Source organism: Ovis canadensis, chromosome 1 (genome assembly GCF_042477335.2).
Source record: "Ovis canadensis isolate MfBH-ARS-UI-01 breed Bighorn chromosome 1, ARS-UI_OviCan_v2, whole genome shotgun sequence".
Lineage (NCBI taxonomy): Eukaryota > Metazoa > Chordata > Mammalia > Artiodactyla > Bovidae > Ovis > Ovis canadensis.
The window spans coordinates 214,109,645-214,134,470 of NC_091245.1; the positions used below are offsets into that span (position 1 = coordinate 214,109,645).

Below are 24,826 nucleotides of genomic sequence, written 5' to 3' on the forward strand. Positions count from 1 at the left end.
GAAATGAACCTCAGCAGTTTCCATTTCATAGAAAGAACAATCTGATTTCAATATCTGAGAGATTTACAAATACTTTTGAAAGCTGTTTAGAACCTTCAAAGAACCATAGATACTTTCAACTTCAAAAGAAAAAATTTGGTGTAGAATGAAACTGGCTTGGGTCCAGTTAAATATTCTTTTAAGTCACTTAGAGTAAGTCAAGGTGTCACTTCCTCTATCCCAGTGGAGGAAATATAAAGTTATTAATTTCAATTTTTTAAAATTACATTTTAGTTTCAACTTGCAAAGTTCTTTTTCTAAATTTTGTTTTCGTGATAACCATAAGTATATGCTCATCAGAAATTATTTTATGCTCACTGTAATCATTCAATTACTTCATCAATCTAATGCAGACAGTACTTACTTTTCATGGTAATTTTATTCAGTATTTTGCAGTCCAGACACACTAAAAACACATTTTTTTTAAACAAATGAAATTGAAACAGGCAGTAAAAAGAGGCTAAATCTGAAGAAATTTTTAAGAGCTGACTTTGGTATCCAATTTATTTATTCGACAAGAGGGCAATTGACAGGTGAAAAGAGAAATAATGTTTTAATCAGATTCTAAATTCATAGCTTAGCTCTGTAACAGAAGATACCAAATAGTGCAGAATGGTACTTTTCCTTCTCTGAGCCTCTTACTGAAGAAGCATTAAAAGTTTCAACAGTTTACCTTCCTTGTAACCTTGTAAAATTGGCACAATCCACGCTTTTCAGCTAAAGAAACTGAACAACCAAGAGGTTAAAATCATGCTGCTGCTGCTGCTAAGTCGCTTCAGTCGTGTCCAACTCTGTGCAACCCCATAGACAGCAGCCCACCAGGTTCCCCCGTCCCTGGCTTAACAAGCATAGCCAAGATAAATTTTATACTATCTGATGCCAGTCTTGGTGAAGAAAAAACGCTATTTTGATAACAAAGACACTGAAGGTGTTAAAGGTCAACAACAGTAGCTAATAATGTTCTTCTAATAAAGATAATAGCAACAGCACTCAAGACAAAAGATTATTATGAATGGGAAAGTTTGAGTTTCAAAATTCCTCACCATCATTAATTAAAATGTTGGAGTTTACTCAAGCAGCATCTCAAGAGCAGCCCAAATATCTGACTGTGGCTGCTCCATCACAGCTCAGCCCCCAGAGCATGCCAAGAATCCCTGTGGGGTCTACCTGCCTGTCGAGTGATTCCATAACAGAGCAGGGGCAGCAGAAGCTGAGGGCAAGAACTGACATTAAGAAACAAGAGAAACTTGCACCCAAGTCTGTCTTGGAGTGGAGTCATGGATACCTGCACTAGCAGTGCACTGGGCCTCTGTCTGTGGCTGACATGAACCCCAGTAACGGAGGTTCTTCAGCACTCCCTCATAGCGGAGCAAGGATCCTGGTGTGGGTAGAGGGAAATACACACACTCAAAGGGAGCAAAGCCAGCTCAGGCTGACCCTCAGGACTTCTGCTCCTTGCCTGTTAGGTGGGTTACAGCAACTGAGTGGAGAGGAAGTCCTACCTCACACCCAGTGCCTCCTTTAGGCCATTTATCTCACCTGGTAGACTCCACCTACCAAACTGAGAGCTGCCAGTGCATCCTGGGAAAGATGAGACTTGTCTCCACTTCTAATCCAGTTCTCCCACCAGAGGAAATGAACACAGCCCGTACAAGGATACTTCCACATAAAATCACCCTTTTAGGACTGCAATAGGCAACTTTTCACCTACATGCATAGAGGTAGAGAAAGTTAAACAAAACAAGAAGGTTATTGTCAATTGAAAGAGCAAGAGAAAAGCTCTGAAAAAAAAAAAAAAAGGTTGAATCAGAAATAATTTACCAGATAAATAATTCAAAGCATTCTTAATAAATAGGTTAACAGGAAAAGTAATTGATATACACAGTGAACACTTTAATAAGGAAGTAGAAAATATGAAAGAGACCCAATCAGAAATGAAGAATTCAATAACAGAAATAAAAAGCAAATGGAATGAATAGCAGGCTAAGAAATATGGAAGAACACATAGTGTTCCTGATCTTAGAGAAAAGCTTTTATGTTTATACTGTTTGTATTATATTAGTTAACTGTGAGCTTGTCATATATGGCTTTTATTACAATGAGGTATGTTCATTTTAGGGTTCGCTGGTGGCTCAGTTGGTAAAGAATCCACCTGCAATACAGGAGATCCCAGTTTGATTCCTGGGTTGGGAAGATCCGCTGAAGAAGGGAAAGGCTACCCACTCCAGTGTTCTTGGGTTTCCCTGGCGACTCAAACAGTAAAAAATCTGCCTGCAGTGTGGGAGACCTGGGTTCAAGCCCTGGGTTGGGAAGATCCCCTGGAGAAGGAAAAGGCTAACCACTCCAATATTCTGGCTTGGAGAATTCCATGGACTGTATAGCACATGTGGTCCCAAGGAGTCAGACATGACTGAGCGACTTTCACTTTCACGTGTTCATTTTATGCCAAAAACTCAGCAGTGGCCACAAGACTGGAAAAGGTCAGTTTTCATTCCAATCCCTAAGAAAGTCAATGCCAAAGAATGCTCAAACTACTGCACAAGTACACTCATTTCACACACTAGTAAAGTAACACTCAAAATTCTCCAAGCCAGGCTTCAACAATACATGAACCGTGAACTTCCAGATGTTCAAGCTGGTTTTAGAAAAGGCAGAGGAACCAGATATCAAATTGCCAACATCCACTGGATCATCGAAACAGCACAAGAGTTCCAGCAAAACATCTATTTGTACTTTAATGACTATGCCAAAGCCTTTGACTGTGCAGATCACAACAAACTATGGAAAAATCTTAAAAAGATGGGAACACCAGACCACCTGACCTGCCTCTTGAGAAATCTGTATGCAGGTCAGGAAGCAACAGTTAGAACAGTCTAACCAACAGACTGGTTAAATAGGAAAAGGAGTACATCAAGGCTGTATATTGTCATCGTGCTTATTTAACTTCTATGCAGAGTACATCATGAGAAACGCTGGACTGGATGAAGCACAAGTTGGAATCAAGATTGCCAGGAGAAATATCAATAACCTCAGACATGCAGATGATATCACCCATATGGCAGAAAGTGAAGAACTAAAGAGCCTCTTGATGAAAGTGAAAGAGGAGAGTGAAAAAGTTGGCTTAAAGCTTAACATTCAGAAAACAAAGATCATGGCATCTGGGCCCATCACTTCATGGCAAATAGATGGAGAAACCGTAGAAACAGTGGCTGACTTTATTTTGGGGGGGTTCCAAAATCACTGCAGATGGTGACTGCAGCCATGAAATTAAAAGATGCTTACTCCTTGAAAGGAAAGTTATGACCAACCTAGGCAGCATATTCAAAAGCAGAGACATTACTTTGCCAACAAAGGTCCGTCTAGTCAAGGCTATGGTTTTTCCAGTAGTCATGTACAGATGTGAGAGTTGGCCTATAAGGAAAGCTGAGCGCTGAAGAATTGACACTTTTGAACTGTGGCGTTGGAGAAGACTCTTGAGAGTCCCTTGGACTACAAGGAGATCCAACCTGTCCATCCTAAATAAATCAGTCTTATGTTCATTGGAAGGACTGGTGCTGAAGCTCCAATATGTTGGCCACCTGATGCAAAGAGCTGAGTCATTTGAAAAGACCCTGATGTTGGGAAAGATTGAAGGCAAGAGAAGGAGTCAACAGAGGATGAGATTGTTGTATGGCTTCACCAACTCAATGGACATGAGTTTGGGTAAACTCTGGGAGTTGGTGATGGACAAGGAGGCCTGGCATCCTGCACTCCATGTGATCACAAAGAGTTGGACATGACTGAGCAACTGAACTGAACTGTTGATGGTTTTTATCATAAAAGTATATCAAATCTTATTAAATATTTTTTACATCTATTCTGATAATCATATTATTTTTAGATTTCATTTTGTTAATGTAATATAACATCGATTAATTTGCAAATGTTAAAATATCTTCACATTCTGGGAGTAAATTTCACTTGATCATGTTGTATAATCCTTTAATGGGCTTTTTAGTTCAGTTTGCTAGTATTTTTTTGAGAATTTTTGTATCCATTTTAGTTATCAATGTTGATCTGTAGCTTTCTTCCCATTTGGGTGATACTGGATGCTATGCTTCTAGGTTTAATATCTCATCTCCTTGCCTGGGCAAGGCCACAATCTGTGCTCAGCAGACAGGCAGGGCCATAGTCTGGACTTTGCTGCAAAACGGTACCATAGTCTGGGCATTGAGGTTGTTCAGTGTCACTGTTTGAGCTCTCTGGCTAGGCAGGGTCAGTGGCTATGTTCAGTGGTTGGGCAGGGCTGCTGACTTTGCTGTGCCTAATCAGGGCTATAGATGGGTTTTGTGGCTAACTGAAGTTCTCTATTTAGATTTTTGGGTCTCCAGGGGCTGCTGTTTGATAGGAATGCTGACTTGTTTCCCTGCTCAGATGAGCCAGAAGCTAGGCTCTGAGCCTGCCTGGCATCTCATGCCATACTTCTTGTAGATGGGCGGATGGGGCAAGTATGGAACTAGAAGGTATGCTTCATAGTTGGGCAAGGCTTCATACTTGCCTTCCGGCACAGGTGGGGTCATAGAATAGGCTCCATTGCCAGTATGGCCTATTAGCTGGATCCCAAGCCAGGCAGACCTGCCAGCTGAGCTCCTTGGCCAGATGGGGCTACCAGCTCAACTCTGGAAATTGACAAAAATCCTGGCTAGGATCTCTGTTTTGATGCTGCTAGTAGAAATGCAATTGGCCAAGATCTAAGTGCTGGTTTCTATAAGCTCTGTCTCCCCTCTTCTGTCTCAGTCTGATCTGCAGTTATCCAGCTCTCAGATTTCCCCAGTGAACTAACTCCAAGGTGCAAGAACCAGCAGGTCTTTTCCAGGAAGAATCCTGCAATAATGGGGAAGCTAGATGTACGTCTTGGGCTCTCTTTCTTCCACTAGAAAATACATAGGCCTGGTGTGGGTTATACCAGTCTGGGAGAGGATGTTCAGAATGAAACTATGCTTATTATCCTTCTAATGTGGTCCTTCTCTGTCTCTGTGCTCCAAAGGGGTGTCTGCTTCACCTCAGGTTCTGGGATTTACACAAAGGCGTGTTGTCTGTAGATAATTGTTTGTTGGTCTTCCTGTGAGGGAGACTGAAACCAGGAAATACCTATTTTGCCACCTTGATGACATCATTCTCCTTTGACTAAAATTTATTTCCTATCAATTTTCTTATTTCATATTCTTTCAACCAGATCTTGAAATAATTTGTTATTCAGTTCAGTTCAGTTGCTCAGTCGTGTCCAATTCTTTGCGCAGCTGAACCGCAGTACGCCAGGCCTACCTGTCCATCACCAACTCCCAGAGTTCACACAAACCCATATCCCTTGAGTCAGTGATGCCATCCAACCATCTCATCTTCTGTTGTCCCCTTCTCCTCCTGCCTTCAATCTTTCCTAGCATCAGGGTCTTTTCAAATGAGTCAGCTTAATAAAAATTTAGGTTAATGATTCTCAATTCCAAGACCAAGTAGTTGTATTTCTTTTACTCAAAGATCTCTCCCTTAAGTTAGATATGCTTTATTTTTTGTTTGTGGTTTTCCAGTTTTTTTTTTTTTTTTTTTTCTGGAAAATCTAAGGCCATCAGCTCTAAATAGATAAAGCAAAGACTTTCAGGATCTAAAAGTAAGTTATAAAATCAAACATTTTAGATAATTTTGGAATCTTGACTTTAAAAGAGTAATACTATTTCTAGTATTTCTAGCATACTTAACCTCTCCTCCTACCTTGAGGAAAAATAAATATATATGTAGTCAATAGAAAAAACATGAAATAAGAAGTCTTTGATATATTTCTTAGCTGGTCTTTTTGGATGGTAGAAGACTGTTTTAGCCCTAACTGTGTTATTTACATACATATTACACAGTGAGTGTGAGTGGAGACTATGTCTTTTATGCATGAGGATCATGGGTCAATATGTGTGCAGTGGTTTGAGTAATGTTCCCCCAAAACTCCTTTCTATCCAGAACCATAAAGTACAATCTTATTTTGAAATAGGGTTATTATAGATGCAGTTAAGTTTAGATGAAGCTACACTGGATTAGGTGGATCCTAAATCAAATGATAGATCTCCTTATAAAAAAAGAGGAAAGGCACTCAGACATAGACAAAGAACATGTAAAGATGGAGGCAGAGAAGGAAACGATGCGGATACTAGCCAAATGTTGGCCAAGATTTTCAGAAGCTGAGAAGGAGGAAAGGATCCTTACCTAAGGCCTTCGGGAGGGAGTTTGGTGCCTACTGACACCTTGATTTCAGACTTTCAGTTTCCAGAACTATGAAAGTATAAATATCTGTTGTTTTTATTCTCTGAGTTTGTGTTATTTCATTACAGGAGCCCTGGGGATCTAACAGTGCATTCTGTAACCTTTTGTATGTCATGAATTGGAACCTATGGAGATTGCTCTTAGTAATCTTCCCATTCAGACAATATAAATTTATGTTTTTTTCCTCACTTCTCAAGTTTACCCACTTAAGTAAGCTGAAATTTATTCAGAGTTAATAATATTTATAGTGTATTGTAATGAGTTATATTTCTTTACATATTCTTTCTGGCAAATAGTTATAACTTCTCCTTCCATATATCCATATATCCAGAGGCAATCAATGAGTGTTTAAAGAAAAATAAGAGAAGTGGGGAGTAAAATAAGAAGCAAAAGGATAGAGGAGAAAGGAGAGGAAGGAAGGAAGAAGAAAGAAAAAATTTGAGAACTTTAATATTGCCACCATTTGACTTGAAGTTTGTCAGAACCACTTGAAAACTTTAAGTTACATAGGAGGAAATCTCCCCATGAGCACTGAAATAGGATAAAGACCAGAAGTGAGTATAAATATTGAATTATATTAACAAGAGTAAATATTATTGCCTACTCATCATGTGCAAGGTACTGTGTTAGGTATTAGTCATGCTGCTGCTGCTGCTGTTGCTGCTAAGTCACTTCAGTCATGTCCGACTCTGTGCTACCCCATAGACGGCAGCCCATCAGGCTCCCCCATCCCTGGGATTCTCCAGGCAGGAATACCGGAGTGGGTTGCCATTTCCTTCTCCAGTGCATGAAAGTGAAAATTAAAAGTGAAGTTGCTCAGTCGTATCCAACTCCTAGTGACCCCATGGACTGCAGCCTACCAGGCTCCCCCGGCTATGGGATTTTCCAGGCAAGAGTACTGGAGTAGGTTGCCATTGCCTTCTCCATTAGTCATGAGTTACGCTTAAACCTTGCAGCAAACTCCTGAGGCAGCTACAGGTGTTGCTGTAATCAGGGTATCTAAATCCCAGATGTAGAAAATGGCAAGATGGGCCTTTAAGCCCAAGGCAGCAGCAATTCACAGCCCTTTTCTTGACTCTTCTATTACATCTCCAAACTTGGCCTAGAAAGGATACCATCCTTCGTTTCTATGGCCTTCTTGCTTAGTTTGTTCTATGGTCTTGTGACTTTTTCTCCTTTGGTTCTCTCATGCCAGCTACTGGGCAGACTTTACCACTGTACATTTTTTTGCTCATTTTTTCCACTCATTTATTTCTCATCCTCATTGCTAGCAAGACATGTCCTTCCTCATTAGAATCAAATGTGAATGAGAATTTTCCTGTCTCCTGAGTCAGTCATGTCTACAAATACACAAGCCTCTTTCCTTCCCAATTCTGATCCTTGGAACTGAGAGAGACACTAATGTTAAAGCAATAGGGACAGCAAATGCCAAGCAATAGCAATGACATTACCATAAAAATGGTCCTCAAGTTTTTTTACCTATCATGAGTCTTCTGAAAAGGAATAATTCAACAAATGTTAGGAGTCCTTTCTTTCACACTCGGCTCTCCTTGTGAATTCTACAGCAAATTTGTGTAACTCCAAAATATGCTTATTGCTAAATGGCAAATTCAAGCTGGAAAATTAATTTTAAGCATATGCTAAAAGCACCTATATTATTCTTTTGATGACACTTAAAATACATATTGACCACATCATCTTGGGGGGGAAATGATACTGACAACTATATTCAGACTGAAACCATATTGGAGCAACACATTCTTAGAAAAATGGCACAGTCTGTGAGCCAAAAAGAGAAATGCAAAAATGTACAGCCATTTAAAAAATGAGATTAATTATATCCAACTTTATATATCTTAGCAAATTGTTTTTAATCTATTATATAGTGACTCAAGCTTAAATGGTGCAAGAGATACTGGCTTTAACTCAATAGGCACCACTGTCTCTGAATGTGTTTTTTAAGAACAATTTGAAATTTTCCATAAATAAGTACAAAATCGTTTTCATTTTGAAAATGACTGAACAGTCTAGAAACAGAGATACCACTTTTCATTGTGGTTAAACCCAAGTCAAGCAGTTTCCACAAAGTTTATGATAATCAGCCTTTCTTTTTAAGCATTTCTGTATAGTTAATCAGTACATAAGGAGAGATTTCATTTCTACTTAAAGTTTAGTTATGTGAATAAGCATAATGGGCAGAGATCAGACAGTTGTTAACTATCATATGAAAATTTTAAAGAGGAGTAAATTAGAAAAAAAATGTTTATTGCTTATTTGCATTTTCTGAGGGAATATACTGCAGTTTCTCTTGCCTCACTTATTATGAGGCTTAATAATTAGCTCCAGTATAATTAACTGTTAAATCAAGAAAATAAAACCAGCTTTGCTGATGAGAAATTTAAGCGGTGTTGTACAAAACATCATTTCCTTAAAGTATACAAATACTCTGCTATCTTTCATTCATATTTTAAGTTATATATATCCATTTTGGAGATGTGACAGTTTAATAAATTAAGGATCTTAAAATATTAAGCATTAATGATAATACTTCTATGGCATGGTATATTTTTGTTGTTAAAATTGTTTCTAGATAAAGTACTTTATTGATAAAATTTCAATGTTATATATTTTGCAAGGGCCCTTCCAAAACGTTGTATATTGACAAAATTAAAATGTGAGGTGCTTTGTCTTCTAGATATTTTAAAAACCAGATACTGTCATCTAGAATAGAAAGCAAAGTATAAAAATCAAAGAAAAAGGAAATAAAGATTTCTTAATTTCCTTCAAATGTAATTAGATACATTACAATTTAAAATGTTTCATCAAAAGACACCATTAGTATGTGAAAATAAAGAGTAGGAGAAGATTTATATAAGGACATGGTAAGATGTACAAAGTACTTTGTACTTGAACAGTTGAAGAATTCATTCAAGTCAACAAGGAAAAAATATGACACAATTAAAATTAAAAGCACAGAATATTTGAATCAGCACTTCATAAAAAAGGATACCCAAATGGTCAATAAACATTAAAAGATGTTTGCTAGCTATCAGGGAAATGAAATTGAAAACCATAAAATCACAGACAGTTCCACCTATTGGTGAGTAACTGGAACACATATAAGGCTAGTAGAAATATGAATTGGGCAACACTTTAGAAGAATGATTGTCTCTCTTTACTGGAGTATTACTAAATGACTTAGCAGTTCCACTCATATAACTACAAGAAATTCATTCACATATATAAAAAATGATTTTTGAGACTGTCAATAGTATTATTCTTCATGATAGTCCCAAATGTCTATCAAAATAAGTAAATGTTTGGTTTTATTCCAACAATGAAATGTAAAACTATTGCTCCACATAAAGTATGGATGAATTTTACAAACAGCATTGACTAAAAGAATCTAGGTACAAAGAGAACACGTTGTATGTATGCTGGTGAAACTCTGTTTCTGGATCTGGGGGCTGGTTACATAAGTGTGTTCATATCATGAAGAGTTACCGAGCTTATGATTTATATACTTTTCTGCATGAAATTTACACTTCAGTAAAAAGTTAAAAGTAAAATAAAAAATCAAGTAGCAAAATGGTATTTTAGGGAAAATAAACCTAGTAGAAAATTTTATTTAGGGTAGATATTAAGAAATATTGGAATTATCCATGATCCTAAGGTCTAACCCACACATAAAGAAACACATTATTTCAGGTAGTCTTTAGTCTGATTGATAGGCAATAAAGAAGCAGAACAACTTCATGGAAGGTCATAGCTTAAGAGTTAAACATGCCTAGGAAAGAATAATAATTTCAAGACATTTTTAGCTATATGATTTTAAGCAAGGAGCCATTATTAATGAATTGGTGATAATAATGACTACCTTAAAAGAGTTTGCTAAGGATTAGAGATAAGTTTAATTTATAGTTCTTGCCATACAATATTGCTCAATATATAATATATTAAAAATAGAAACTTTATAGATATCACCTTTTATATATGCAAACCAAAGTCCAAGGATATGAATAAATGATATGTTCAAGGATAAGAATAAATAAATGAAGCCACAGGAAAAGAAAGTTTAAAGAAATAAGGAAATAGAGGAATTTATTATTGGGCCACAATATCATAGAAAATTCCCTTTGTATTTGTTAGAAAATTTCATCAATTTCAAGTGTGCATGAATTAGGAAGGAAAATCCTATAAATAATTATCTAATGGCAACCCACTCCAGTATTCTTGCCTAGAGAATCCCAGGGATAGGGGAGCCTGGTGGGCTGCCATCCATGGGGTCGCAGAGTCGGACATGACTGAAGTGACTTAGCAGCAGCAGCAGCAATGTATTTATTTACCTAATTTACTGCAAATATAAACGTTTTTTTGTTAAAGACTTAATTGGCAGGCAAGTTCTTTACTGCTAGCAGCACCTACAAAGCCCAATATTCTTTAAACCACAGAAGAAAAACTAGAATATTATTGAATAAGTTTTGCTGCCTCTTACAATGTTTATCATTTTATATAATTCAAGTTTTAAAATGAAGTACAAAGAAACTCTTTATTTTAACCAAAATTAGGAGAATATAAGCAGTGGTCCTTACAGAAACTTATGCTGGGACATGAATGAACCCTGAAAATTCATGTGTAATATGAATCTATATAAAGCAAATAAGCTTTTAAATAACAAAATATATATTTTAGAAGATGTTATCCATAATGGTAGCTGAGATGTATCATCTTCCCATAGTCTAAGCTGACTGAAATTGTTGTAAACAATATTAAAATTTAAAAGGATGTGATTGTCAAAAACTATGTCTTGTATATTAATAAAACAGAAAAACCTAATATTGTGACTCTTCTATCGATGATGACAGTTCTGTTATCTTAGTATAAAAGCAACCATAGAAAATATGTAAACAAATGGATGTCCCCAAGTTCCAATACACTTTTTACAGAAACAGGAGATGGAACATATTTAGCCCACAGACCATAGTTTTCTGAACCTTGCCTTAGGGCATTATGGTCACATAGCTGAAGTGGGTTGCTCCCACTTTTGGGGTATTTGCCAGTTGGAAGGATGGATAAAATGAGAACAGTGTCCATTGTCCTATGTACCATTGCTAGAAGTAGCGCATATCGGAGAAGGCAATGGCACCCCACTCCAGTACTCTTGCCTGGAAAATCCCATGGACAGAGGAGCCTGGTAGGCTGCGGTCCATGGGGTCGCGAAGAGTCAGACACGACTGAACAACTTCCCTTTCACTTTTCACTTTCGTGCTTTGGAGAAGGAAATGGCACCCCACTCCAGTGTTCTTGCCTGGAGAATCCCAGGGACGGGGGAGCCTGGTGGGCTGCCATCTATGGGGTCACACAGAGTCGGACACGACTGAAGTGACGCAGCAGCAGCAGCAGCAGCAGCAGCAGCAGCAGCAGCAGCAGCAGTAGCAGCAGCAGCAGCAGCAGCAGCAGCAGCAGCAGCAGCAGCAGCAGCAGCGCATATCAGTTCTCCTCATATTGAACTGGAGGAAATCAGTCATCTCTAATCACAGTGAAAACTAAAAACTGTAATGTTGAGTAGATTTGTTCCTCCTAAAATTCTATTGGTGTGGAGAAAGGGTAGAATGAAATTTGGTGTGGTCCTAATAGCCTCTGTCACCTGAGGAAAGCCTAATTCCCTTTACCATACCTGAGTTCCAATGTTAGCTTTGCACTCACTCCAGTATTCTTGACTGGAGAATCCCAGGGACAGAGGAGCCTGTTGCATTGCCATCTATGGGGTCGCACAGAATTGGACACGACGGAAGCGACTTAGCAGCAGCAGCAGCAGCAGCCGCAACTTAGCAGCAGCAGCAGCAGCACTATAATATTTATGCAACTTAATCTACTTTGTCTCTTGTTTCTTTCATATGATTGTTCATCAACTGGGGTAAAAGAACCCACTCACAGATTTATGGTGAAGAGTAAATGTCACCACATTTAAAGAATTTTGAATGCTTTGAAACAATGCTTCAAATTACTGTTATATCACTCAGTTCAGTCACTCAATCATGTCTGACTCTGCTACCCCATGGACTAGAGCATGCCAGGCTTCCCTGTCCTTCACCAACTCCTGAAACTTGGTCAAACACATGTCCATCAAGTCAGTGATGCCATCCAACCATTTCATCCTCTGTCCCTTTCTCCTCCTGCCTTTAATTTTTCCCAGTTTTAGGGTCTTTTCCAATGAGTCAGTTTTTTGGATCAGGTAGCCAAATTATTGGAGTTTCAGCTTCAGCATCAGTCCTTTCAATGAATATTCAGGACTGATTTCCTTTCAGGTTGACAGGTTGGATCTCCTTGAAGTCCAAGCTTCGGTGCTCAGCTTTCAGAAATATGTATATGTAAAGAAACTCTCACATTCATCATACCTGACTACTGGAAAAACCATAGCTTTGACTACATGGACCTTTTTCAGTAAAGTAATGCCTCTGCTTTATGCTGTCTAGGTTGGTCATAGCTTTTCTTCAAAGAAGCAAGTGTCTTTTAATTTCATGGCTGCAGTCACCATCTGCAGTGATTTTGGAGCCCCCCCCCAAATGAAATCTGTCACTGTTTCCATTGTTTCCCCATCTATTTGCCATGAAGTGATTGTTACATCACTAGAGATAATATTAATTTATATTTAATAGATTGATAAACAGAGGTTCAATTTTGAGTGCTTTGTTTAAGATCACATATCTAATAGATGGCAGACCAAAAAGGAAACCAAGTCTTTCTTATTTCATGCTTTCACTATACTAAACAATGAGCACAGAAAAAGGACACCAATGAAACAAGAATGTGTGCAATTTTTAAAAGATAGATGGTGTTATACCATATTTACATCTTGACTGGTTATTAGGAAGGTAAATATTAATGGCAAGGGAGTAAAGAAAGGTAATTCCAGAGGAATTCCTTCTTGAATTGGCAAGGAGGTTGTGATTAAGTCCATAAGCACGTCTTGACCATAGATAGACATGCAAATATAAGTTGCAAGCAGGAGGAGAAAGTACATGAATATTAGATGTAGACAGGTTAATAGGGTGTGGTGTCTGATGGTGGTAGCATAAAAAAGTTCCCTTTTAGTACCTTTTATTTCTCTCTAGCTTTTTTAGAGGTGCAACTGACAAATAAAATTGTAAGATCTTTAAAGTGTACAACTTGATTATTTCATATACTACACATCATGAAAGAATTTACCCCATTAAGTCAACTATTATTTACTTATTTATTTTGGTAAAAACATTTAAGTTCTACTCTCAGGAAATTTCAATTATATGAGTATTATTAATTATGGGCTTACATTGCAGCTCAGCTGGTAAAGAATATGCCTGCAATGCTGGAGACCTGGGTTTGATCCCTGGTTTGGGTAGATCCCCTGGAGAAGGGAAAGGCTAGTTGCTCAAGTATCCCGGCCTGGAGAATTCCGTGGACTGTATAGTCCATGGGGTCACAAACACTCAGACACCACTGAGTGACTTTCACATGCACACACACACATTATCAATTATATTCACCATGTTATACATTAGATCCTCAAGGCCTTATTCATCTTATAACTGAAAGTTTGTGCCTTTTCACCAACCTCTTTCTGTTTCCTTTATCCCTCATTCCCTGGCAATTGCTTTTCTTGTTAAGTCACAAAGTCATGTCTGACTATTTTGTGACTTGTCTGCCAGGCTACTCTGTCCATGGGATTTCCCAAGCAAGAATACTGGAATGAGTTGCCATTTCCTCTTCCAGGGGGTCTTCCAGACCCAGGGATTGAACCCATGTCTACTGCAATGGCTGGCGGTTTCTTTACTACTGAAACACCCTGTGTGTGTGTGTGTGTGTGTGTGTGTGTGTGTTTGTGTGTGTGTGTGTTTTGTTTTTTTTAAATATTCCATGTGTAACTGATACTGTGACATATTTGTATTTCTCTGTATGGCCTTTTTACACACTGTAATGCCTTCCAGTTTTATTCATGTTCCTGCAATATATAGAATTCCTTTTGTTTTAGAGTTGAGTGTATTCAATTGTGTGTGTTTGTGTGGGAGTGATACAGTGTTCCTTTAATCCATTTATTCATTGATAGATACATGCATGCATGCTCAGTCGCTTCAGTAGTGTCTGACACTTTGTGACCTTATGAACTGTAGCCTGTCAGGCTCCTCTATCCATGGGGATTCTCCAGGCCAGAATGCTGGAGTGGGCTGCCATTCCTCTCTCCAGAGGATCTTCCTGACCCTGAGACGGAACCAGGGTCTCCTGCATGGCAGATGGATTCTTTATCACTGAGCCACCTGGGAAGCCCTTATTCATTGATGGACACCTAGTGTTTTTCCATCCCGGCGCTATTGTGAATAATGCTGCTATAAACATGGGGGTACAGATTTCTCTCCAAGATAAGGATTTTATTTCCTTTGGATATGTATCCAGAAGTGGACTTAATTAATCATATGTTCAGTTCAGTTCAGTTGCTGAGTTCTGTCCGATTCTTTGTGACACCATGAATCACAGCACATCAGGCCTCCCTGTCCATCACCAACTCCCAGAGTTCACTCAGACTCACGTCCATTGAGTCAGTGATGCCATCCAGCCATCTCATCCTCAGTCGCCCCCTTCTCCTCCTGCCCCCAATCCCTCCCAACATCAGAGTCTTTTCCAATGAGTCAACTCTTCTCATCAGGTGGCCAAAGTACTGGAGTTTCAGCTTTAGCATCATTCCTTCCAAAGAAATCTCAGGGCTGATCGCCTTCAGAATGGACTGGTTGGATCTCCTTGCAGTCCAAGGGACTCTCAACAGTCTTCTCCAACACCACAGTTCAAAAGCATTAATTCTTTGGTGCTCAGCCTTCTTTGCAGTCCAACTCTCACATCCATACATGGCCTCTGGAAAAACCATAACCTTGACTAGACGGACCTTAGTTGGCAAAGGTCCAACTATCTCTGCTTTTGAATATGCTATCTAGGTTGGTCATAACTTTTCTTCCAAGGAGTAAGCGTCTTTTAATTTTATGGCTGCAATCACCATCTGCAGTGGTTTTGGAGCCCCCCAAAATAAATTCTGACACTGTTTCCACTGTTTCCCCATCTATTTCCCATGAAGTGATGGGACCGGATGCCATGATCTTCGTTTTCTGAATGTTGAGCTTTAAGCCAACTTTTTCACTCTCCTCTTTCACTTTCATCAAGAGGCTTTTTAGTTCCTCTTCACTTTCTGCCATAAGGGTGGTGTCATCTGCATATCTGAGGTTATTGATATTTCTCCCGGCAACCTTGATTCCAGCTTGTGTTTCTTCCAGATGAGCATTTCTCATGATGTACTCTGCATATAAGTTAAATAAGCCATGCCCGCGGGGCAACCCAAGATGGGCAGGTCATGATGGAGAGGTCTGACAGAATGTGGTCCACTGGAGAAGGGAATGGCAAACCACTTCAGTATTCTTGCCTTGAGAACCCCATGAACAGTATGAAAAGGCAAAATTATAGGATAAAGAAAAAGGAACTCCTCAGGTCAGTAGGTGCCCAACACTCTACTGGAGATCAGTGGAGAAATAACTCCAGAAAGAATGAAGGGATGGAGCCAAACCAAAAACAATATCCAGCTGTGGATATGACTGGTGATAGAAGCAAGGTCCAATGCTATAAAGAGCAATATTGCATAGGAACCTGGAATGTCAGGTCCATGAATCAAGGCAAATTGGAAGTGGTCAAACAAGAGATGGCAAGAGTGAATGTCAACATTCTAGGAATCAGTGAACTAAAATGGGCTGGAATGGGTGAATTTAACTCAGATGACCATTATATCTACTATTGCAGGCAGGAATCCCTCAGAAGAAATGGAGTAGCCATCATAGTCAAAAAAAAGCCCAAAATGCAGTACTTGGATTAAATCTCAAAAACAACAGAATGATCTCTGTTCATTCCAAAGCAAATCATTCAATATCACAGTAATCCAAGTCTATGCCCCAACCAGTAACACTGAAGAAGCTGAAGTTGAACGGTTCTATGAAGACCTCCAAGACCTTTTAGAACTAAAACCCAAAAAAGATGTCCTTTTCATTATAGGGGACTGGAAGGCAAAAGTTGGAAGTCAAGAAACACCTGGAAGTCAAGAAACATGCCAATTTGGCCTTGGAATGTGGAATGAAGCAGGGCAAAGACTAATAGAGTTTTGTCAAGAAAATGCACTGGTCATAGCAAACACCCTCTTCCAACAACACAAGAGAAGACTCCACACATGGACATCACCAGATGGTCAACACCGAAATCAGATTGATTATATTCTTTGCAGGCAAAGAGGGAGAAGCTCTATACAATCAACAAAAACAAGACGAGGAGCCGACTGTGGCTCAGATCATGAAATCCTTATTGCCAAATTCAGACTTAAATTGAAGAAAGTAAGGAAAACCGCTAGACCATTCAGGTATGACCGAAATCAAATCCCTTATGATTATACAGTGGAAGTGAGAAATAGATTTAAGGGCCTAGGTCTGATAGATAGAGTGCCTGATGAACTATGGAATGAGGTTCATGACATTGTACAGGAGACAGGGATCAAGACCATCCCCATAGAAAAGAAATGCAAAATAGCAAAATGGCTGTCTGGGGAGGTCTTACAAATAGCTGTGAAAAGAAGAAAGGCAAAAAGCAAAGGAGAAAAGGAAAGATATAAGCATCTGAATGCAGAGTTCCAAAGAATAGCAAGAGATAAGAAAGCCTTCTTCAGTGATCAGTGCAAAGAAATAGAGGAAAACAACAGAATGGGAAAGACTAGAGAGCTCTTCAAGAAAATTAGAGATACCAAGGGAACATTTCATGCAAAGATGGGCTCAATAAAGGACAGAAATGGTATGGACCTAACAGAAGCAGAAGATATTAAGAAGAGGTGGCAAGAATACACAGAAGAACTGTACAAAAAATCTTCATGACCAAGATAATCACGATGGTGTGATCACTCACCTAGAGCCAGATATCCTGGAATGTGAAGTCAAGTGGGCCTTAGAAAGCATCACTACGAACAAAGCTAGTGGAGGTAATGGAATTCCAGTTGAGCTATTTCAAATCCTGAAACATGATGCTGTGAAAGTGCTGCACTCAATATGCCAGCAAGTTTGGAAAACTCAGTAGTGGCCGCAGGGCTGGAAAAGGTCAGTTTTCATGCCAATTCCTAAGAAAGGCAATGCAAAAAAATGCTCAAAGTACCGCACAGTTGCACTCATCTCACATGCTAGTAAAGTAATGCTCAAAATTCTCCAAGCCAAGCTTCAGCAATATGTGAACCATGAACTTCCTGATGTTCAAGCTGGTTTTAGAAAAGGCAGAGGAACCAGAGATCAAATTACCACCAACTGCTGGATCATGGAAAAAGCAAGAGAGTTCCAGAAAAACATCTGTTTCTGCTTTATTGACTATGCCAAAGCCTTTGACTGTGTGGATCACAATAATCTGTGGAAAATTCTGAAAGAGATGGGAATACCAGACCACATGACCTGCCTCTGGAGAAAAATGTATGCAGGTCAGGAAGCAACAGTTAGAACTGGACATGGAACAACAGACTGGTTTCAAATATGAAAAGGAGTACATCAAGGCTGTATATTGTCACACTGCTTATTTAACTTCTATGCAGAGTACATCATGAGAAACGCTGGACTGGAAGAAAATCATATGTTAGTTCTATTTTAATTTATTGAGGAAGCCTCATACTGTTTTTCATAATGCTATATCAATTTACATTCCTACCAACAGTGTACAAGCGTTCCTTTTCTCTTGCTAGCCAACATTTGTTATCTCTTTTTTGTTTTGATGATAGACATTGTAACAGATATGAAATAATATATTGTTCTGGTTTTGATTTTCATTTCCTTGATAATTAGTAAAATTAAGCATTCTTATTACCATTTGGTCATTTGTATGTCTTCATAGGAAAAATGCAGTTTCTGGATCTTTTGCCATTTATTTCATTGATTAGTTTTTTGCTATTGAGTTGCATGAGATCCTTGTATATTTAAAATGTTAACCCCTTATCAGCTATATGGTTGCAAATATTACCTCTCATTCTGTAGGTTGCATTTTAATTCTATTGATCATTTTCTTTGCTATGAAGAAGCTTTTTAGTTTGTTGAAGTCCCACTTGTTTATTTTCTCTTCTGTTGCCTTCCTTTTTAGTGTCAAATTAAAAAATTCATTGCTAAAACCAAAGTCAAGGAGATTATTTACTATATTTTCTACTAGGAATTTTTCAGTTTCAGAGCTTTCATTCAAGTCTTTTGTTAAAATATAAATTTATTTATTTTAATTGGAGGCTAATTACTTTACAATATTCTATTGGTTTTACCATACATCAACATGAATCTGCCATGGGTGTACACGTGCTCCCTATCCTGAACCCCCCTCTCACCTCCCTACTTGTACCATCACTCTGGGTCATCTCAGTGTACCAGCCCCAAGCATCCTGTATCGTGCATCAAACCTGGACTGGCAATTCGTTTCATATATTGATATTATACATGTTTCAATGCCATTCTCCCAAATCATCCTACCCTCTCCCTCTCCCACAGAGTCCAAAAGACTGTTCTATACATCTGTGTCTCTTTTGTTGTTTTGTGTACAGGGTTATTGTTGCCATCTTTCTAAATTCCATATATATGCGTTAGTATACTGTATTGGTGTTTTTCTTTCTGGCTTACTTCACTCTGTATAATAGGCACCATGCTCATTCAAGTCTTTGTTGCAATTTGAGTTGCTTTTTTTAATATGGTGTAAGATAGGGTATAATACATTTTTTTACATGTATGTATCCAGTTTTCCTAACATTGTCTATTGAAGAGACTGTTCTATCCTGATTTTATGTTCTTAGCTCCTTTTTCAGAAATTATTGATCATATATGCATGAATGTATTTCTGGGCTCTCAATTATGTTACATTGACCTATACATCTTTCTTCGCTGCTGTTGTTGTTGTTATTGTTTATGTACATTTTTCCTGCCTTTACTTACTATTTTGTTTACTATAGCTTTTAGTAGATTTTGGAATCAGAAAATTTGATGCCTTAAAATTTGTTCCTCTTTCTCAAGATTGTTTTGGCTATTTGGAAATTTTGTGGTGACATGAAATTTTAGGATTTCTTCATATTCCTATGAAAAATGTCCTTGGAATTTTTGTAGAAATTGAACTGAATCTGTAGATTGCTTCAGTTAGGATGGACATTTTAAAAATAGTAATTCTCCTAATCCATGAACACAACATCTTTCCCTTTGTTTCTTCAATTTCAGTTCAGTTCAGTACAGTCACTCAGTCATGTCTGACTCTTTGTGACCCCATGAACAACAGCACACCAGGCCTCCCTGTCCATCACCAACTCCCGGAGTCCACCCAAACCCATGTCCATTGAGTCAGTGATGCCATCCAACCATCTCATCCTCTGTCATCCCCTTCTCCTCCTGCCCTCAATCTTTCCCAGCATCAGGATCTTTTCAAATGAGTCAGCTCTCTGCATCAGGTGGCCAAAGTATTGGAGTTTCAGCTTCAACAGTCCCTCCATGAACACCCAGGACTGATCTCCTTTAGGATGGAGTCTTTGGATCTCCTTGCAGTCCAAGGGACTCTCAAGAGTCTTCTCCAACACCACAATTCAAAAGCATCAATTCTTCGGCATCAGTATTTGATAGTTTTCAGTATGCATATTTTTCACCTCCTTGGTTAAATTGTTTCCTATTTTATTCTCTTTGATGCTATTGTAAATGAGAATGGTTTTCTTAATTTCACTTGTTAATAGTTTGTTGTTTTGTATGTTGATTTTGTGTCCTACAATTTTATTGAAATTGTTTATTAGTTCTAAGATTTTTGGTGGTATCTTTAGGGTTTTTATATATAAGATCATGTCATCTGCAGATAGAGAAAATTTGTCTTCTTCCTTCCTGATTTGAATGCCTTTTTTTTTTCCTTTGCCTATACTAATTGTTCTGGATAAGACTTCCAGTACTATGCTGAATAAAAGTGATGACAGTAGGCATCCTTGTCTTTGGTTCTAACCTTAGAAGAAAAAGCTTCAGCTTTTCACCATTTAATATTATGTTAACTGTGGGCTTATCATATATGGCCTCTATTATATTGAGATACATTCTATGTAAACTCAGTTTGGTGAGAGTTTTTATTATGAAAGGATATTTTATTTTATAAAATGCTTTTTCTATATGTATTCAAATGATCCTATGATTTATTTCTTATTTGTTAATGTGGTGTACCATATTTTTTGATTTGCTGATATTGAACTATCCTTGCATCCCTGGAATATATTACAAAATCATTTTGTAGACATTTACTTGCATAGCATACCAGGTAACAGGGTCATAATGAGGAGCATGGAGCATTGTTAAAGGCATGAGAAAATGGTATTAAAGAATTTTCACTGAGGGCAGAAGTATATTTAGACAACAACAACAAAAAACGTAAATAGAATCTAGGCTGCATTAAGTGCCAAGTAATTGGTCTATTTTTAAAGAACATAGCATCAATATAATTTTGAATTTTTCCCCACCTAAGTCAACTGTCAAAATACAAATATAAGAGATACAGGTAATTGATTAACAAGGTTTGGGGTTTCACTAAGTGGATATCAGGAGACAAGATTGTATAGAGCTAGAGTTCATGCAAGATAAATTAGTCTAAAAATGGGCCACAAACACAATGCTGAGTAGTAAGGGATTGGCGAATATAGAAGAGTAATAAATAGTAACAAACTAGTAGAATCAAATGAAGTTTTATTTACGGTCTAGTGGAAAATCCCATGGGCGGAGGAGTCTGGTGGGCTGCAGTCCATGGGGTCGCTAAGAGTCGGACACGACTAAGCGACTTCACTTTCACTTTTCACTTTCATGCTTTGGAGAAGGCAATGGCACCCCACTCCAGTACTCTTGCCTGGAAAATCCCACGGATGGAGGAGCCTGGTAGGCTGCAGTCCATGAGGTTGCTAAGAGTCAGGCACGACTGAGCGACTTCACTTTTGCTTTTCACTTTCATGCATTGGAGAAGGAAATGGCAACCCACTCCAGTGTTCTTGCCTAAAGAATCCCAGGGACAGGGGAGCCTGGTGGGCTGCTGTCTATGGGGTCGCACAGAGTCAGACACGACTGAAGCGACTTAGCAGCAGCAGCAGCAGTGAGGGCAAAGAATTGTACTACTTGCCGAAGTAGAGCGAGTCAACTGGGAAAGTAGACAGTTGTATTCAGATGAGGAGATGTTGAAAGTGAGATGGCGGAAGAGGGATATTGACAGTAACTGTGGTATCTGTGGTTGTAGCAGTGAGGATTGAGGAAACGTGGCAGATAAGATCAGAGGCAGAGGGCATCAAGAAACCAGGAGGAGATCAAAAACTATTGGAAAAGGTAATATGGATATTGAAATTGCTAGTAATTAGAGAGGTATTGTGGAAAAGGCAATGGCACCCCACTCCAGTACTCTTGCCTGGAAAATCCCATGGACGGAGGAGCCTGGTGGGCTGCAGTCCATGGGGTCGCACAGAGTCTGACACGACTTAGCGATTTCACTTTCATTTTTCCTTTCATGCATTGGAGAGGGAAATGGCAACCCACTCCAGTGTTCTTGCCTGGAGAATCCCAGGGACGGGGAAGCCTGTCGGGCGGCTGTCTATGGGGTCGCACAGAGTCGGACACGACTGAAGCGACTTAGCAGCAGCAGCAGCAGCAGAGAGGTACTGAAGAGAATAACAGTAGATAAGGTGCTAAAATATTCAAGGAATTAGAAGCAGTGATCAGTGGACTTGATGACTGCAACAAGGAAGGACTGAAATCATAGCTTGGTGGTAACGACTGTACTGTAATTATATCTGTGTGTTTTGTGTTTTTCCTTATTCTTTTAAGTGAATAAAAATTCTTTTGATTTCTTTTATTAAGTGAATAAAAATCATTTAGTATGAATGGAAATGATTTTCATAATTGAAAACAACAGACAGGAATGTCTGTGGAGTTCATTTCCTATAGTTCAAAAAAAATGTCACAATAGAAGCAATTAAGTCTATCTAGTAAGAGGAGACACATTTGAAATAAAGCTAATGAATTGACCTTTGTTTAAGAAATGTTTTGATAATTGCAATTACATTGTTTAAAAATGCCCTCATCTCAGCTAAATTTTAGTGACTAAGAGCAGCACACAATTCCTAAAGATGTACATAAATAAATGATAACTTGTGAAAAAGTCACATTATATGCAAACACATTGGTAAAGGATCTTGCATGTGCAAACATTAGTTCTGTATAATTATAGGTAAGAAATTTATAACATTTAATATTTATGGATTTTGATGCAAATCCAACTAACACAACGATATAAACATTAAACAACATTATACAAGGAATAAAATTGGTTGTCCACAAAACATATAAGAGTTAGAAAATATTAAGTTACCTTTGGAGAGAATGATTCTGATTTTAAATCATGTTTAGTGTTTCAGCACACTTATGCTCTGTATATATATCACTAAAATATTAGGTTATTTTAATTGACCAAAGAACTAGATTGACTACATTTTAAACTGAATTTCTAAATTTACTTAGTTACAAATTTAACAAATGGAAAAGGGATTATTATTTCTATCTCTGTGTACTTAAAGAGCAGAAAGGCTTAGGAAATCTTGTTAATATAATAAAGCGAGCAGAAGCACCTAATCTAAGGATCCTTGATGTTTAATGTCATGAAAGACAGAAAAATAAGGAGTAAGACCTCAAGCTCCAGTCAGAAGCACAGGAAAGCCCAATGACAAAACTAAGGCAAAGTGGGATTTTTAATGCTAGCCACATAAACTGGTGTGTAGCAGTGGCCAGAATGGATTTCATAAAGTCAAAGTAATTCAGGGGCCCAGCTTTACTGTTCTGATATGTACCAGGAAACTGAGGAGGCATGTATTGCTGAAAGTTAATAATATTTTATTAAGCTGAGAACACCTTAGGACTTAGGTATTAAGAAAGTCTATCCTTTACATATATGGCTTTTCTTCTAAACCATTGCTGGCTTTCTGATGTTTATGAGGGGGTTAGCCACTCTTTCAAGGCTTGCTTATTTTAACAAGTAAGGAGTAATAGCAATTAAGAGGAAAGTGACTAAGCTCTTTTACCTTGATCAATATTTTTTTAAAGAGCCTTATTGCGGTATAACACTTAGCCATGATTCAACCATTTAAAATATGTGCTACTGCTAAGTCACTTCAGTCGTGTTCGACTCTGTGCGACCCCATAGACAGCAGCCCACCAGGCTCCCCCATCCCTGGGATTCTCCAGGCAAGAACACTGGAGTGGGTTGCCATTTCCTTCTCCAATGCATGAAAGTGAAAAGCAAAAGTGAAGTCGCTCAGTCGTGCCTGACTCTTAGCAACCTCATGGACTGCAGCCTACCAGGCTCCTCCATCCATGGGATTTTCCAGGCAAGAGTACTGGAGTGGGGTGCCATTGCCTTCTCGTAAAATATGTGAAGTGAAGTGAAAATTGCTCAGTTGTGTCCGACTCTTTGCGATCCCATGGACTATACAGTCCCTGGAATTCTCCAGGCCAGAATACTGGAGCGGGTAGCCTTTCCCTTATCCTGGGGATCTTCCCAACTCAGGGATGGAAGCAGGGTCTCCTGCACTGCAGGCAGATTCTTTACCAACTGAGCTATCTGGGGAGTGGTTTTAAGTATATTCACAGAGGTGTTCAGTGATTTTAGTTTTGAGTCATCTTCAAAACAAACCAGGTACTCATTAGCAGTCTATCACCATGCTTCCCATCCTCAGCTCATCAACCACCAATCTACTTTCTATCTATATAGATGTGCTTATTCTGGTCACCTTATAGAAATAGGGTTGAAAATGTTCTCTTCTATGCCAAGTGTGTCAAGTTTTACTCTTTCTATAAAAGGTATTAGAGTTTATCACATGTTTTTTTAGGTATCTACTGATATCATGTTGTTGTTCTTTATTCCTGTTAACCAAGATTTTCAGAAATAAAGATCTAATTGAGATAAAGAAGCATTTATTTAGGATTTGTTAGTACTGCAGCCTCAGAGACACAGATTCAAGAAACACATAAATTGTGTCATGTGGGAAAGCATGAATGAGTCATTTGCTCAGTTGTGTCCAACTCTTTGCAACCCCATGGACTGTAGCCAGCCAGGCTCCTCTGTCCATGGAATTATCCAGGCAAGAATATTGGAGTTGGTAGTCATTCCTTCTCCAGGGATCTTCCCAACCCAGGGATCAAACCCAGGTTTCCCACGTTTCAGACAGATTCTTTACCATCTGAGCCACCAGGTGTCAGAATACAAAATAGAGGAAGCTTATCAAGACAAAGCCTGCAAAGCCACAGTTAGTTACATAAGCTGTTTGCCAGGAATTATGATTGCAACTGGCAAGAAGTAAGGGTGCTTATTAGAAGGATGGTTTGAGGTTTAAAAACTTTTGTAGATGCAGTGGAGGGTGGGGTAACTCTGAGACCACATGGTTGCAGATAGGAGATGT

General features: G+C 38.6%; 1 pseudogene; it reads left to right on the top strand.

Moving 5' to 3' along the window:
• Nucleotides 1-1,363: 1,363 nt before the first annotated feature.
• The window catches only part of LOC138442914 (E3 ubiquitin-protein ligase RNF135-like), a 51,246-nt pseudogene continuing 27,783 nt past the window's right edge, over nucleotides 1,364-24,826 (top strand).